The 16,322-nt window shown below is 35.8% G+C and overlaps 1 long non-coding RNA gene across 1 annotated transcript; it reads left to right on the top strand.

Moving 5' to 3' along the window:
* The first annotated feature begins 823 nt into the window (after positions 1-823).
* Positions 824-10,536, top strand: LOC113929276. Its single transcript, XR_003522146.1, has 4 exons — positions 824-931; positions 3,726-3,905; positions 4,445-4,563; positions 10,490-10,536. It is a non-coding gene; the product is annotated as an uncharacterized LOC113929276 (long non-coding RNA).
* The last annotated feature ends 5,786 nt before the right edge of the window (positions 10,537-16,322 follow it).

Here is a 16,322-nt window from a genome sequence, read left to right as displayed (position 1 = left end):
AAATAAAGTACAAGTTTCATGTCCTGAGTTAAATCCCAAATTATTTTCTCAATTTGATTTCTCCTTTTCCATTACATAAATTCTTGAATCCTGTTGGACTTTTCTATAAAATACCTTCTGGTGATTTTGTATACTTAAATAGGTATAGTTTATTCAATTGGTCTCTGCCTCCTATGAACTCATAAAAATTATAATCTACCTGTCACCCATTACCATATATTACCTAATTTTATCTAGCTTTTTAAGATCATGTGATGTTAGTTATTGTTTTTATTAATATTTCATGAATATATGGTATTAAAGCAATATAGTCAATGCTAATAATTAACTGATCTTTCTCTTGAGCATCCAGAGAATATAGCACAAAGCTTGACACAGTATTTTCCAAATATATGTGTTGATTGTATTAAGGAGTGAATGAACTAAGAATTTTCCATTATTTTTTTCTATGTAACAATTTACTGGTGACCAAAAGATGACTGTGCTTATAAATGACTGACCATTCACCTGGAGCCAAAATTTTTGCCCTGTATTCTATGGGGACTGTTTACTTGAGAGCCCTGAGATAAATGAGTGGTTAGGGAACTCAGCCATGACCTGAGCCAAAGACAGAAGCTTAACCAACTAAGCCACCCAGGTACCCCTCAAATGTAGAATTTCAATGGAAAAGATACCTAACAAATCATACTTGTTCTTGGTTTCTTTATCATGACTTATATAGGTTAATAAATATTTTCATATTAAATAAACTAATTTCTTCAATTTCATGCACCAGGTCTTTCTATTCCTTTCAATCTTTAATTTTTTTTTTTTTTTTTGTTATAGAAAAACATTTCCATGCCTCTTCCTCTAAAAGAAGCTTCTGGGTTGATAGTAATTGACTCTTTTTAGTTCACTTTTACCAGGAAAATCCCTGATTGGTTAGAAGTAGGTAAGTATCACAAATTATTTCATCTTTAATATTTGGTCACCTTATTGATACTGTATTCAAAATCAAAGGAAGCATTTACATGATAAGCTATATGGAATAATTTGGCTTAGGCCCAGTGGAAAACTTTAGGGAATATTCAGGGCTGTTTATAAGTAAATTACCCCTTCCTTTCTCTAGAGTAAGCTTTAACTCCCAAGTCAGCAAGACTTGTTCAATATCCCAGTGGTTGTGTTATGAGATCAAAAGAAGTATGTTACATTGCACCTTGAAATAGATTAAAAATATATAAAAAGTTTTCAAAAGTCATATTGTTGGGATTATTGATCAAATTCAATAAATAACATGGAATGCATGTTTACATTTACTAAGGTTCAACAATTATTTTCTAGGATTTATGATGAGTCAGTTATATTTTAGAAAAATCATTACATCAAATGATCATGAATTAAAAAAAGAAGCATAATGCTATTCATTTTACTATTACGAATGATTCCTCAACTGTTTCTACCTTAAAAGAACTTAGAAAAAGTCAAAATTATTCTGCTTAGTTTTTTTTCCTGGAATGTTTAACAAATGCTCTTATTAAATTTTTCTTGCCTATAAGGAAAGAAAATTCTAATACCTTTCTACAACTTCCACATATAACTGAAAAAATGACCAGTTAAATGAAAAAGAGCTCACTTAAAAACTGGTAATTGATTTAGAATTTAAAAACCTTCTAATACTACATATATTTACAACCACTGCTAGGTACATTTCATTTTAGATTTTAATTTTATCAAAGAAAAAAATTTTCCTATTTGTTCAGGGTTTTAAGTTCAGAAATAATCTTAAAAATATAATTTCTAAAGGGCCATAAATTCAAATGTTGTTAGACATAGTGCAGCTTTATACAACCAATATAAAACAAATTTAAGAGAGCCCATACCTTTCTCTCTCTCTCTCTCTCTCAAATAAATAAATAAAATCTTAAAAAAAAAAAAAAAGGAGGCACCTGGGTAGCTCAGTTGGTTGAGCATTTGCCTTTGGCTCCGGTCATGATCTCAGGGTGCTGGGATCGAGCCCTTCGTTGGGCTCCCCACTCAGCGGGGAGTCTACTTGTCCCTCTGCCCCTCCCCCGCTCATGTTCGCGTTATCTCTCTCTCTCTCTCTCTCTCAAATAAATAAATAAAATCTTTAAAAAAAAGATAGCCCATACTTTGTTTTGACCAAATTGTCAAAATCATTTTATCAAATTCCCTCTATTGTATGGCCATGCAATTTGGCCTGGAAAAGCCTATATAGCAGCCACACTGGTGCATATAATTTCAAATCTGATGAGCTTTGTTCATTTGTGTTCTTATTCATAAGAACATGGACATGTCATAGTACACAGTTATATAATTATAATCATTAAAATAGATTTTAGAGACCATAACTTTCTTATTCACTGGTATTTCTCAGAGTATCTGATACGATATGCATGCAGTAAGTAGTTGTGGAATGAATATATGAAATATCTGTCTTTTCCACTAGTATTTAGAGCGTAATTGTGAAATAGTAGTTGGCATATTACTGTTGTTACTGCCATTTTGTTTGTCTTGTTTAATGTAGCTTTTCATAGACATTCAATGCCCAGCAGAAATTTATGGCTTAACTTGGGAGATGAGGCTTTAAAGGGCAGAAGAAAAGAGAATGGGGTCAGGATGGTCTCTTTGGTTCTGGATTATTGTGTGACTCTGGGAAAATAATTTAACATGTTTGAATCTGTTTCCTCATTTTATAATGAAAAGTCTGGATGTCTTGGGTCAATTTCAGACCTAAACTTTTATGGGTCTATGTTCTGGACCTAAATGTTTAAGTGTCTATAAATAATTCTCTGGGATTCCTGCAGTTGAACTATTATTATAGTACCTCTATAGAACCCCCCCCCCCACTTTGAGACTTATAATGAATAAAGGAAGAGGTGGACGTTGACCATGATCATGCAAACAGATTGCTTTTTAGTTATCTGAAAATTGGTTCCCTTAGCACTATCTGCTACAGGTGGGTTTGCATGATAGAACTAATGACATGCATTTGTCATACCTGGATTGGCTAGCATACCTCAGTCAAGTCTGAAAGTCAGAGAATGTATGTCAGGAGGACTGCATGTATTTGCAGAATAACCACCATCCTGGTTGGTGCTGACAGTAGTTCACCCTCTTGGAAGGAACATAGTTGCACTGCCTGCAAAGTGTTGTAGAGAAACCAGAGCATTTGCCAGAAATCACTGACAAGGAGCAGTGGCTATGGAATGATTTTTCACTATAGTTTGATGAAAGTGAAGACTTTAATTGGATGAGGTGGTATTCATCTATTAGGCACATTCTTTGCTAGTATTATTTCAGAACTTCATTAAGTACCTTAATTGGGGCCACCAGCAATCCTGTCATTGCAGTAAAAATGCATACCAAATGCTGATTTCAATTTTGCTGTGTCCTATATTGAGAATTGCTACTGATTTGCCCTCCCTCTTTGTTTTGCAGATTTCCTAGGGATTCCATTTAAAAAAAAAATATTTCTAAGACCTAATATTTTGGGGGATCTTTTTTTCCTACTGGGTTAATTATTTTGCATGCATTAACTCATTGAGTTTTCATAACTGGGGAAGTTTAGGTGAAGTAACTTTTCCAAAATCTCAGAGGAGAACACTGAATCCCTACCCAAAGACTTCTGAGTCTTGAACTTCAGTTACTAATAACTAAGCTCCATATCTCTGCAGCTTTTTGACATGTTTGTGTGCCTTCTGTGTTCCCACATGATTTCATTGCAGCCCTGGTTATAAAGTGCCTCTGCTAGTGCTGCACATTAGGCCTGCACTCTGATTCTCTCTGCTTTGCTGCTCAAGGCTTTCTCCAAGGCAGAAGAGGCTGATCAACCCATATGCAGGTCCAACTCAGAAGTACAGAAAAGATGATGCCACTGGAAACAACCCTCAACCAGTGGTGTAGAAGTGAGTAGGTAAAGTTATCAGCCTTCCTAGCTTCGAGTGGAACAACTGTGAATCATGCTAGTCATGGTGTCTTTGAAGGTGCCCAATAGGACTGAGCCCTATATTTGTCCACATTGTTAATCAGCCCACTACAGGTACTCATAACTGGATTTTCTCCTTTCCCTGCCTCTCTCCCCACTTCCTCACTTTTCTTGCCTGGGAATTTCTCCCAAATAAATGACTTGCATCCCTGCCCTTGTCTCAGGCTGTGCTTTCAGAAGAACACAAACTAAGACAGTGGTTATTATGTTTTATGAGTGCCTGATTGTTAACTCTTGTAGTATATATTCTAAGTAATAATCCCTCTCTACTATTTCCACTTAGTTAACAAAGACCTATCGATTTTTTTCTTCCAAGTGTCACTTTCCTCTTTCCACAGTCCCCCTCCACAGACCTTTATCCTATTGTTTCTGAGGTATTGGGTTGGGTTTCTAGTTGGCATACCCTCCCCTACCATCTAAGAGCTCTTACAGACTAATAACATGTACATTTTCCTCCAGGGTTGGTTTTATCTGTCACTCTCCTGTTAAAAACCTACAATTAGCCTGAGCAATTTATCAAGTCCAAATTCCTCTGCCCGACCTCAGATACATTTTCTTCACAGAATTCTCCAACCTTGGTAAGTTCTATTGATTATCCATGTCTCTGAATTCTTAGAACACCCATAATCTTGCCATAGAATTTAACACATATTTGTTATCTTGTACTATTCTCATATTTTAATATTTTATCTTCATCCACTGAACTGTGGGCTCCTTGATGCCATAAACCATGCCATGTGGTTATTTTGCATTTTCCGTAATCTAGGCACAAAAGTGCTAGTCTAGAAATACTTTTCAACTGAATGATAACTCATTCTTGGAGACTTCCTAAAGGGGGAATTATCTATCTGATTTTGCAGATATATATTAGAACAAAATTAGAAAGGTATTTTGATTTGCTTAGTTTCTCAAAGCAAACAACAAATAAAGATCAGTTCTTTTAACTTGCAGTTCTAGAAAATGATTGTTGCTATTCCTAAGTGGCAAATGTCAGCTTCAAAAGAACGCAAGATTTGCATGTGCTTTTACATCTAGAGCACTGTTAAATATTTGACCTCAAGGCAATGATAAAAAGGAAAATGAAAGCCTTCTCATGGACCCCCTAAGGACTTCTACATCTTGCAGCAAATTATTTTTAGCCAGGATGTCACTATTGTTTTGTCTCATTTTAAAGACCTCTCTCAGTAAGTCTGTGGAACCCTATCTTGATTAATATAAGAGATTCTAGAGAGGGAATGATTGCACATTTTTAAACATCTTTCCTAATATTCTGAAAGTTACATTTTCTTTCGGCTTAATATTTTTTCAAAATATAATCTCTGGTAGGGGTTTATTTCTAGAAGCACATAAAATGCACTTGTTTAAAACCAGATAATAACACTAAAGTGTGGAAAATTCTAGTGTTTAAAATACTAATTTGCTATATTCAAGGGGTGCACGCGCGCGTGTGTGTGTGTGTGTGTGTGTGTGTGTGCGTTTTCAGAAGATAGATGGGGGAAATACTTCTATAAAGTATCCAAAACTTGAGACCAAAAGATTTAATTCCCTTAGAATTATGTCCAGGTGTTTTTCCAGGCTGAATTTTTATAATTACTTAAGTATGCTCCATAGCAAAGGTCCTAATAGAAGCATCTAAATCTTACTGTGCAACCTCAGGAACAAAGATATTCTCTTAAAAACTTGATTGCTTTTCTATGGAAGCAGTTAGCTTTGATTTATATCGCTTCTGAAGGGAGCTTCGCTGAGGTTTTGAGTAATCCAATAAGGATCATATAATATACTCCCCTTTACATCTCATAGAGTTGCTATGTATGGAGCTCTTTGTTTATGATTCAGGAAATGGGCTAAAAGCTTCCTAGGTTCATCTCTGTTCACAAAATTTGTTCTTGGGGAAGTAATGGCCTTTTGCATTTTAATAAGCAGTAAATCTCAAGTATTACAATGTTCCAGTAACTAGCTATCTTTGGCAGTGTGGGCCTTTCCCTGTTTTTGGACCTTGTTCTTATTCAGCAGTTTGGATATGAAGGTAATTCTTATCTCATCACTATGTTTTATTTGAAGACGCTGCACTGAAGGATACCACCCACATTTCTTTCTGAAAATAGTCTGAGCCTCTTTCACAATTGCTTAAGAGGGATATGAAATATTAAGAGAAGCTTTATGAATGGCCAGAAGTTTTGTTGAAGTTATGTAACTTTACCTAAAAAGGCAATTGTATGCTATTTTACTTCATTTCCTTTTAAAATATTGATTCCTTAAATATTTGTAATTCATCTAATATTTACTGTAATGTTTTAAGTCCTGGGGATGAAACAAAAATGAATATGATAAAACCCTGGCTTACAACTGCTTAGGAAAATCTTCATATGAATGAACTGTATGGAGTCTAACCAGAGTGGACCCTTTTTGTGTTTTGTGACATGGGTGCTTTTCTAAGTAGTTTCCTTGGAGAATATATTTCCCTCAAGTAAAGTATCTTCAAAAAAGACCATATACATTAAGGCCCAATGTTTGGAAGAGCATTGAAATGCTCTTCAAACCTGTGTTTCCTCAAACCTCTTCTGTTTTGAACCATCAAACAAAGGTGTGGCTTCCGTCTTCAGAAACTTCTAATGGGAGTTTTCATCAGGATACGGTCGTTTTTACCTGGCTCTTTGGCCTTACCTATGACTTGACATGCCTACAGCACAGTGATGTTAGATCCTGATTGGTTTAATTTGATCTGAACAATTGCTTAACAATCAAGTCAGTTGTGGTTAATTTGATATCGTGGTGCAGATGTGTTCCTAAATTTTAATTTAATGACTAGCTCTGTTTCTTTACAGCAAAACTTTCTCTAATATTATGTGATTAAATTTTTAAAAAATTTTCCTTTATGAACATTTAGGCAGCTTAAGACCATGTAATATGATGATAACTTAAAATACAGTTAAAACATTCACAGAAAATATTCACAGAATAAGAAACGGTACATGAACATGTATTTTCTAGGTATATCGAAAGGGATCGCATATTTCTCCTGAGGTCAGTATCTTTATAAGAACATGGAATTTAGAACTATAAGAAATCTTTTAACTCTGGTCTGAATTCCTTCTTCTATATCTAAGATGGAGGCTTTTAAACGAAAAGTGATATGTCCAGGATAGAAGCAGAGCTAGAAAATGGGCAATGGACTTTAAATTTAGTTTAAAATGAATGTACTGAATTCATTATTGTATACATTGGGTGCTTTCATTTTATTTCTGTTAGAAGTTTTCTTCTAAATATCAATATGCACCATGAATAGGAACACATTTGCTCCTCTGCCTCCCTTCTTTCCACAAGTATTTACTGAATGCCTCTTACATGCCAGACCCTAGTCTAGGTATAAGTGATACAGCAGTGAACACAGACAGGTGGTTTCAGTGCCGGGAAACTTAACATGCTGGTCAGAGAGGCAACAAACAAAGAAACAAAAAATGATCGAGTGAAATATCACATAGCCATAAATGCTATGCAGAAAGTTAAATTGGGTCATATAAAGGGAGTACCTGGGTGGTGACTATAGACTGAGTAGGCTGGGAAGATGACTTCCTTAGTCAGCTTAGGGTCTATAACAAACTACCACAGACTGTGTGGCTTAAACATCACACTCTTATTTCTCACAATTCTGGATGCTGGGGTGACCAAGATCAAGGTACCAGCAGGTTAGGTGTGTGGTGAGAATCCTCTGCCTCGTTCGCAGTTGGTGCCTTCTTTTTGTAACTACACACGGCAGAGGAAGAGATCATTTCTTTGGTATCTCGTTTTGTATGAACACTAGTCCTTTTATGAGGAAGCTTTATTCTCCGGACCTAGTTACCCTGCAAAGGACCCACCTTCAAATGTCATCACACTAGGGATTAGGGCTTCAACAAATGAATGTTGGGAGGATACAAACATTTAGTCCACAGCAATGACATTTACAATGAGATATAAGTGAAGTGGAACTATATACATAGATTGGGGTGGAGCAACCCGTGGAGAAAGAAGGGCAAGGACAAAGAATTTGTAGTGGGAACAAACCTAGCATATTCAGGAAATGGGGGGAACACTAGTTTGTTTGGATTTGCACTGTCCAACAGAACTGTCTGCAATCACAGAAATCTTTGAGCTGTCCAATATGGTAGCCATTAGCCACATGTGTCTGTTAGACACTTGGAATGTAACTGGAGTAAATGAGGAACTGAGCTTTAAATTTTATTCAGGTTTAATGGATTTAAATTGAAGTTGAAATAGCCACATGTAACTAGAGGCTACCATACTGGACGGCACAGATCTGGGGTATCATGGATAGGAGGTGGCCAGTGTGGTGAGTCTGAAGGAGCGGACCAAAGGAATAGGGAGGGACTATATCATAGAGGTCTTTGTAAAACAAAGAGAGAAACTTGGTTGTTCTTCAAAGTGGATTTGGAAATTATTGGGATCTTTTAAGCAAGACAATGGCATGATCTGATTTTTCTTAAAAGGGCCACTTCAGCTTCTGGGTAGAGAATATAGGTAGCAAGGATAGAGAGGGGGTCTATCAGTATCCCACTGGGAACTGACCTTTTTAGGAATACCTTTTTTTAATGTGGAATTTTAATATTTGATAGACTAATGAAGGGAAGAGAAGGATAACAAAAAAGAATAAAAAAAATGCTCAGATTTTTATTTGAGCAACTGGGTGAATGATGGTGCCATTTACTGAGTGAGGGTAATTAGGAGAAGATCAAATATGAGGGGTAAGGAAGTTTTATTTATTTATTCTTGAATTTATGTCCTTTTGGCATATAAGATTGAGATGCCTCCTACACACATACAGAGATGTTACATAAGGAGCTGAATACACTATTATTCTAGTCTGGAGTTCTACTGAGGGAATAGGGCTAGAGATACACGGAGTCATAATAATACCTAACAGTGTATATACGTCATACACACATAAATACTCACAAAATCTGGAAAAAAAAAAACCAGAAAAGTAATGGAACTACTCTTTCTATACAAGTAGATTACTTCAGCATAGCTGCTAATGCAAGAATTATTTGCAAATCAAAGTAGCATTCATTATTAAAATAAATATCTTGACCACATGAATGAGGAAAATTCCTATTACAAAAGATGGTGCTCTGTATGTACTGAGAGATTTCTCAGAATCAGCAAGGAAGTCTCGCCAAGATACTGTGGTCATTTTTTGCCTCTCTCCCCTCCCTCTCAATTTTTCAACCCACTTCCTGCATGTAGTATATCAGTATAGTACTTGTAAGGTTTCTAGAGACACTCCAATGGCTCTATGTTGATTATGGCCAGTGGGGGTGTCCAGGGAACTTTGAAAGTAGCCACCATTATCTCTTTTCTAGACTATTGTGGTGGCATCCTGTTAGTCTCATCCTTCCCAAGATGTCATCTTTTGTTCACAAAGCAATGAACCAAGCTCTTCTCTCCGCTACATAAGTCAATATTACCAGTCCTAACTTTGCTAAACATTAGAAACCATTCAGGCACCAACATAAGGCTTTCATGTGACTGAATTTTACTGAACAGTTGAGGATGGGTAAAGGAAGGCTACATTTTAACACTACATTGCATATTAGCTTTCTATGTTCTTACAGACACCTGGGCTTTCTCATGGTCATCAGTTCTATGAAGTCCTGGGCTTGGGCTAGGCCATCTGAGGCATTTCTATGGGTTTAAGGAGCATGCATATGTGTTAATGGGGTTACTAGAAAGGAATGGACTATAGGAAGTCAGAAGAAAAGGGAAAGTCAGAAAATGAGGGAATATCTGTTTAGGACATCTTGGAAGGCTTAGAAAGCATGCATATAGAACATTTAATTAAAAATTTCTGGTAGTGAGGTATTCTTTTGCTGGTAAAATGAACAAAAATACATACATCTCTCATTCAGATTCTCTCTGGCTTTGGAGCAACTAGCTAAACTTTTAAATAAAGAACTGCTTAATCATTGATGGATCAGGTCTGAGAATCTAGGAAAAGCAGTATGCACACATTTTCACGCTCATCCTTGCTATCAGCAGTGGTAAGGCTGTGGCTAAATAAATGATGATATATGGCAGGAAAAACGAAACAGCAGCCTCTGTATTTCCCTCAATTAGAGGTAGCTAGAAAACTTTACTATGACAACAGAACTAGACACCATTAACATGTGCTATACTTTCAAGTTTATCCACTCTTCTCTGCTATCATTCCAATTCAGTCATCCCCTTCTTCTCTCCCTCCCTCTGTTCCACTCAGTCTCTCTTTCTGAGAGACTGCCTCATCATGCCTACTACAGTCCCTGGCGCCAAGTGGGTAGTCAATAAATGGTTGCTGAATGAATGCATAAATCAAGGATTTTATTTATTTATTAAATTTTATTTTATTATGTTATGTTAATCACCATACATTACATCATTAGTTTTTGATGTAGTGTTCCATGATTCATTGTTTGCGTATAACACCCAGTGCTCCATTCAATATGTGCCCTCTTTAATACCCATCACCAGGACATCACCAAAGGCAAGGGAAGCAAGGGCAAAAGTGAACTATTGGGACTTCATCAAGATAAAAAGCTTTTGCACAGCAAAGGAAACAGTCAACAAAACCAAAGGACAACCGACAGAATGGGAGAAGAGATTTGCAAATGATATATCAGATAAAGGGCAGTATCCAAAATCTATAGAGAATTTATTTATTTATTTATTTTTATAAAAGGCTATCATTGTTCACAAGATTACATTACATCTTAGAAGACAGAACCATGTGTAGGCACTTCACTGGTACAGTGTTTCTCAAACTTTAGTGAGCACAGGGTCCCCTGGAGGGATTGTTGAAACTCACCCCCTGAGTGTCTGATACACTGGCTGTAGAATTAGTATTTTAACAACTTCCTTGGAAATGCTATGCATCATTCAAGGATGAGGCTTTGAGAAGCACTGCCCTAGGATAATCTTTCCAACCTCAGTCTTAATGCATATTCAGTTATGATACACTCTATCTACAATCCAAAATCTGTTACATAGTTAAGATAGGAGCAACTCTAAATCATTCCTGTAAATGTGTTGAGTATTCCTCAACTTTTGTTACACAGTGTTTTCCTCAAGAATTTCTTGATGTTTAAGATTATGCAAATATTCTGAAGAAAAGTCTGTCTAGGAATCATAACTTTTTTGTAATGTTGCTCACAATGTAGCCTCTTGTTATATTAGGGTGATATCTGGAAGGCAAAATGAAACTAAACAATAATCATTCTAGTCCAGTTGAGGAAAAATTTTAAAGCCAGAAATGCCACATCTGTTGGATCTGGTCTTTTCTTTGGGGTAAAGTCTATATAACTTTCTTATTTAGAATATTCAGTACATGGAGATTAATTTAAATGTAATAACACTTAATATTTCTGTGGCCCTTTATCTAAAAGAAAAATACAAAAAGATTAGATAGGCAGGCACTATTTATGAAATGAAGCTTTTCCTTTAAGTTGTTTTAAATTATGCTTAGTTTATAAGTGACAGAAGACTCTAAATAGCTACCTAGGACCAAAAGCAAATGAAATAGTGGGGTATTAACCTGTATTTGTACCAAAATATTTTATAATCATTAGTAGCCAAGGTAATTCCCAGCTGACATTTACTAGAGGACTAGCCAAGCCTTATGTGACTTGGCTCCTGACTAAGCTAGGCACATCATTACAACTTGCATTTGCTTTTTTATTTGCTTTTGAATGGGAAACCACTCTTTGTTCAATGGGTCTCAAACTGTTGAACAGCATCAGTCCCTGGAGGACTTGTGGAAGCACAGATTTATGAGTCCCACCTAGATGGGTCTCTAAGTGGGATTTCTTAACATTTAAAGCATGTGGTGGTGCTGTTGCTGGGAAAATTGAGAGCCCTATTGTAGGTGCTATTTGGGTAATTGTAAGGGGTCCAGCAGATCCAAGAAGATCCTATTTATCCTACTTATCCATGGCTAAAGAGAGAATGAAGGTAATTTGTCTAGAAACCTGGAAGTCTATTATTCTAAGAATAGTTTTATTCTTCCAGAAGGAAACCTAAACAAACAAACAAACAAACAAAAAACTCTCCTATCCTCATGTCTGCTGAGTACACATCTGACTTCTTGAATTTGTACTTCAAGCAATCTGTGCACCTCAGACCTTCTGCACATACGAGACAGTTCTCTTTGTATTGTTCTAGTCTCATTAAATTCTTTGCTTATAACATTTCAAGGTATTTCTTCTTATTATAAACTTAAAAACTTCTAGTTTTATTGTAATGTGTTAGAAAGTCTATGTTGACATAAACTAATCAAGAGAATTTTGGACTGGGAGATTGATTGTGATAAGCAGATCATTTCAGTACATTTTTGGTCCCTAGGTTATTGGTAAATGGTTTTAGGACTAAGAAGATTGATTAGTTGACTTAAGTGTATTGAGATAAGTATAAACTTATCTTAGGACAAAGGCCAAATGGCAAAGCTTATTTCAGTTAAGAAGAAAAGAAGAAAATTAAGAAAACAACAACAATGAAAACTGTCAATGCTTAATTGGTGTCAGAAGCTTTCTAAACTTTAAGGCTGCCAACAGTTTTACTTTGTTGTGATACTCAGCAACTTAAGTGCCACTTTAATTACTTTCATTATTAGTGGTCTAGATCTCAGTTACTCCTTTCCTAAGTAAAATGTTCCTTGTGGGTATCTTACAGTTCTCTCTGGCTAATTCTTCTCCTTGACATTATTTAGTGTAAACAGCATTTAGTGAAATTTTTAGTGTAAATGGGTGTCATTTTTCTTCCCAGGCGGTGGGTGGATGGGCAGCTGTCTCTGTACAAGGAAGGACTGAGGAAAGGTGTCAGGTGGGAGAATATCCAGAGTACATGTACCTCCTATTCTGGCTTTACCATCCTATAGCTTGTTTTCATTTAGGCATATTCATGAACAATTCATGATTTTCCATAGTTTAGGTTTTCCTTAGTTTATTACAGCACTGTTTTTAAAGTTACATATTTTATTACTTGCAGATAGCCATATATCTGCAATAAAATATATACATATTTTATATATCTGCTATATATATAAACTTTTTCTGGAGAGAGAGGGAGAGCGTGCACGTGCAAGAGAGAAAATATATCTTTTCTTTCTCTGGATGCATAGGCTTACTTCTTTTCCTTTGATAGCCATAGTGATTGTGATTTGCTGGATTTCTGTAGGATTTGTCATTATTGTTGTTTTGTTTTCCATTCTGCAGCTTGGAATCTTTGCAAGTACTGATATAGCTGCAGTTTTTGCAGAATCTACAATAAGTTTAATTCCCGAGGTTAAAAAGTATATTTGGTGGCTGGTTGGTTAAGGAGAGTGAGACAAGGTTGGAACTCTAGAAAGGACAGCATCTTGGGAAATCATGTTTTAGCTTGTCTTTCTCTCATTAGAGAAGTATCTGCATTGTTATGCATATGTCATTTTTTGTGCTGTACATATGTGAAATATATGATTTATTAATTTCACATAGAAAAGTAAAGTTTAAATACTGAAATTATTTCTATCATATGTCCAACGGAAAAACTAGTTATAGATCATTATGAGACTGTCTTATGTTTCTAGAATACTAGAAAGCTCAGATTTTTTCTAAATTTTTATTTTAAAATTTTATTTATGATTATTACTTTTTTTGTAGCTTTTCATTCAGTCCCACAAAGTCATTAGGTGAAGGAATGTGTTATTTTGACAGTTGAAAAAAATAGCCCTTTGTAGAGCCTGTCTAGACAAAAGACACAATGGTTTTCATCGTCTTGTAAGGAAAATGCAGGTTTGTGCTCCTGCTAATATTTATTAAGGTATATGGTAATCTGCTTATTGAAAGTCACATTGAATAGCTCCCTCTGGGCCAGAGGTTCTCCTGAAATGTACAGAAAATTGCTTCTCCTCTTCTTTTTATGTTAACAACATTATTTCAAAAAATATTTCCATAATTCTTTTCCATTCCCACTCTATGGAGTCAAAGATGTGACTAGCCCCCAAAACTGGTGTTGAACCTAATACAAGCTTCAGTTCTCTGCTACCTTTTTCTATTTCCTTCATTTTTTATTTGCAAAACATCCAAAGTATACTTTTCAAAAAGTATAGCATTGTCAGTCAGAGAAAAGGTATTCTTGCATGTGACTGATCCATTTTCTTTCTGAACAAACAGAGTTTGGGTGTCAATAATTACCCTTATAAAATGCCTGAGGTTAATGGCACACTGGTTTCTGCAAACAAGAGGAAAAAAAGATTCTTATTCTTAGCTACAGGGAGCTTCTTTAAACCTAGTCCAGAGAACTTCCCCAAGAGCCCAGCTGGCTAGACAATATAGAATTAGGTTTAAAAGTAAATTTTTCTTCTTTCCTGAAGAAAAGAAAAATCACTTGTAGAAATTCAGCTAATAATCCGCTCTAAAGCAATCAGTCAGCTAAACAGAGCCTCACCATTTTTTGTTTTTTAGCTAGGGATAAGAAAATCTGTTGCAGAGATGTTATAAAATTTTAAGTAAATCATATGATTTATATTGAAATAAAACCTGGACATTCCTACTTTATCTGTATATGTAATTTTGTCTTATCAGATCATTTTGGATTCTTTTTCTTCAGTAATTATAATGATAGGTTGTTAACTGCCATAAAACTGCTGTTTTCAGACTATTCGCCACTCTAGAACAATCTCTTTTTGGATGGAAGCAATGAGGGGAAACTCAAAGCAGATAGTTCTTTTTGTCTCCAAAGTAATAGCAGGTGCCAGGGCTCAACATATGTGTCAGTGGGAAGTTTGAGTAGCTTGTCTATTAAATTGTGAAGTTTGCTTACAGTTTCCCTTGTGTATGGTGACTTTCCCTTCAGAGAATACCAGTGATCATTTCTTCCCTTTTACTGACTGACTGACTGATTGCTCTGAGCTAGTTATCACCAAACAAAGGAGACAGCAGATTGTTTTAAGAGTTACTGACAAATTTATTTTTCTTTTAACACTCCTTTGAAGAAGCACAAGATGAGCATTTTAGAATGACCAATGCTAGCAATGTGGTCATCTGTGATCACTTGTCCTGCTTTTTGCGATTCTGAACTCACTCTCTTTACTGTGTGGTTGCCAAATTTCTGGAAGTGCCTTCCTGAGTGCAGCCAGGTTGGATTAGTTTTCATTGTTACACTTGTTGAGCTGATTTTTTAGAGCAACTTTTGGACAAATTTGGAAAATTGGAAGCTTTGAAAGACCATACAATTTAAATAATGTCATTTTAACAGAGCTTATTGTTATTATCATTATTTTGATGCAGGTATCTGCAACATTCCAATAGACTGATCTTGGAAAGGAAAGCTATCATGTTGTGGAAAATTTAAAGGTTAAGAAATTTCAACAAGTAGGAAGAAATGACTGAGAATCAGGAAGAACTAATGAGGCAGTCACAGTGCTGACTGTGACTCCCAGCAAAGAGCAAAGACAAAACCAGACTCTGGGAAAGCCACTACATTAAAAATAATAACAGATTTCCCTGGCCCAAGAAAATTATGAAAATTGGCATATTATATATGAAATAGTGTCCTTATCATTCCTTGTTTGTTCATACATATAACCGGAGCTGTGCTTATTAAAGTTCATATCATGTTTTGTTTTGTTTGTGGAGGACAGAGAGCTCTGAGAATGACCTTATGAATATCATTACTAAAGTTCTGCAGCCCAGATTAAAGGAGCACAGGCAAAATGGTGTTCTAACCACTTGGAGTTTTTCCGCTGTGTTTTTTGGGGGGGTTATGTTTAAAATGTTTACTCACCAGCCTTCTACACTAGTGTATAATCTCCCCTGAGACAGTTCCCTGATCTATTTCACCTTTATGTGCCCTACTGCCATGCAACCAGACATACTACCATGCCTTGTACACAGAAAATGTGGAATAATTACGCACTGAATTGAAGTCATTGTGCCTAATCTATTTATAGATAACAGAAGGAAGTGATGACAGTTCATCAAAGCCAAGTAGCTAGTGAAGAGTTTGATCTTATTCACTTATTTACATTTGATTAATAAATACTTCAAAACACATGTGGTCATCACATGTAGAAACATCTAAATTTGAAGTGACTAGCTAGTTTTTAAACTTCAATCAGGAAAAATTGTGTTCCTGACAATTCTTCTGCAGCTGTGGAACAGAGAAAGTCATGCCATTTATTTTTGTACAGTACAAAAATCTAACTTGTGATCTAAGATTTTCACTATTGCCGCAAAGGAAACTGCTGAAGAGAATGTAGCCAAAGGCCTTCCTAGTGGGCAGTGGCCTTTTCCCCTCTTCTATGTCTTATGCCACTCACTTTATTATTACT

This window comes from Zalophus californianus, chromosome 5 (genome assembly GCF_009762305.2).
Source record: "Zalophus californianus isolate mZalCal1 chromosome 5, mZalCal1.pri.v2, whole genome shotgun sequence".
NCBI classification, from domain to species: domain Eukaryota; kingdom Metazoa; phylum Chordata; class Mammalia; order Carnivora; family Otariidae; genus Zalophus; species Zalophus californianus.
Note: the sequence above shows the minus strand (reverse complement) of the source record. Positions and strands in the feature narration are given on the sequence as shown.